The 1,935-nt window shown below is 47.8% G+C and overlaps 1 pseudogene; it reads right to left on the bottom strand.

The window, feature by feature from the left end:
• Positions 1–240: 240 nt before the first annotated feature.
• LOC118613181 lies at positions 241–358 on the bottom strand (annotated as a pseudogene).
• Between the last annotated feature and the right edge of the window lie 1,577 nt (positions 359–1,935).

Here is a 1,935-nt window from a genome sequence, read left to right as displayed (position 1 = left end):
AAATTTGACTAATAAAGTACAGGTACATAATCCCTAGTTCTCAATTCTGAAATCCAAAAGCCCTGAAAGCCAAAAATGTTGTCAGCCCTTATTTGGAGCTACAACTAGATCTGGCCTACACTCATTTGGCGACAAAACCTGACCTGACCTGGAGTGAAGCTATTTATAGGATGAACACTCATGCATTTACTTGCAGAAACATTAATATGTTTGATTACAGGGTTCTTTTTATTCTTTCAACGCCTACAGCACCTGGTCTTCCGGGGTGGTCTCCCATCCAAGTACGAACCAGGCCCGACCCTGCTTAGCTTCTGAGACCAGCAGGATTGGGCATGTTCAGGGTGGCACGGCCGTAAGATTACAGAGTTCTAACATAGAGCCTACATAGGGAGCTGCATGCTCCTTAATCATCTCTCTAAAATTCTGAAACATATCTGGTCCCAAGTTTTCAAATAAGAGATGGTTGACCTGAATTATAATCCTCCACCAGATATAACAATGGATATAAAAGTTGTGGCACATTCACATAGTGGAATATTATACAGCAATGACAATGGCTTACTACATACAGGAAAATGTCAAGAGAAAGAAGCCGGACAAAAAAGCACACCGTTGAGAGGCTCCAGACGAACTCGCTTTTGTTTGTTCATCTCTTAAAATCTATATATATAAAGTTCCAACACAAGAAACCTAATCAAGCAGATGTCTTTCATCAAATACAGGCCACCTCGGAGAACGCACTGCTGACCCCGATGCTTACAGCCCTGTGGCTGGTGGAAGGCCAGGGTGCCATTCTCCCTCCTTTTCTGCCTCCTTCGCTCCGTCTTTGTTTTCAGCTCCTCTTTGCTTTCCCCAGGTGGAGTGGCTCATGAGATGGTGGCAATCTTGTCTTTTTATGCTTTTGTCCCATCTCCATTTGGGGTCTTCTCCACCCTCTCTCTGGCCGCTCGCACGGGCGTTTCATCTCCTCCTTGGCTGCCTGGCTGCTGATCCCCATGCGGCCCGCTCTCTTCCTGTCCTTGTGTCTCCACTGTCTGATCCTTGGGATTGGCTGGTTTTAGGCTTTTGTTTGGGCCGCAGGGCTTTCTCTCTGCTTCTGCCTCTCTCTCCCACCACCCTCCCTTCCTTCCCCCTCTTCTCGATGTCCTTTGTGGGACATGCACTTTTATCTCCCTTTGATTTGCTCTCTCCTCTTTGTAGAGGGAGAATGAAAGGCTTGCTAATTGTAGCAGGAGGGCAGTGACTCCCAGTTCCCCTTCCCAGAGTCTTCCCCACCAGGCTGAGCAGGAAGAGAAATGAGGGCAATTCAGACTCCCACCTGCCCAGCAGTCGGCTCCAGATCTCTCTTCCCCATGAGCAGCCCAGGGCCCCTCACCACTCGTCCGTTTCTGTATTCACTGCACACGGATGTGTGCCAGCCACCATGCCAGCTGCTGGGTACAGAGCAGTGAACAGGAGAGATGTGCCATCTATAAAGTCACAAATCATAGCAATAAAGTGGCCCAGGGCTATGAGAGAGAAACTGCAATAATGTCTCCACTGAGGAACCACACTCAGAATGGGGGTGGGGCCATCAGTGAGGAAGCGATGCCTAAGCTGGGAAATCGGTCAGGGGAGAGGAGGGAAGGAAGCCTACCCCTAAACAGAGAGCATTCCGTCTAATGGGGGAGAGAGCAGGGCATGAAATTCATGACATAAATTTATGAAGCATAACTGCTGGGCGCCGGTCGATGGAGTCTTGAAAGGAGCTTGGAATTTTTCATAAGGATGCAGGGAAGTCACAGAAATGTTTTAGATGGTGCTGTGACAGATCATATTTGTGTTTGGGGTAGTGTGGAGAATAGACTAGAATAGAGCAAGACTGGAGGAAGAGTTATGACGTGTATTCGTTTCCTATTGCAGATGTAACAAATTACCACAAATTTGGTGGCCTAA

Source organism: Rousettus aegyptiacus, unplaced genomic scaffold, assembly GCF_014176215.1.
Source record: "Rousettus aegyptiacus isolate mRouAeg1 unplaced genomic scaffold, mRouAeg1.p scaffold_m13_p_17, whole genome shotgun sequence".
Lineage (NCBI taxonomy): Eukaryota > Metazoa > Chordata > Mammalia > Chiroptera > Pteropodidae > Rousettus > Rousettus aegyptiacus.
Note: the sequence above shows the minus strand (reverse complement) of the source record. Positions and strands in the feature narration are given on the sequence as shown.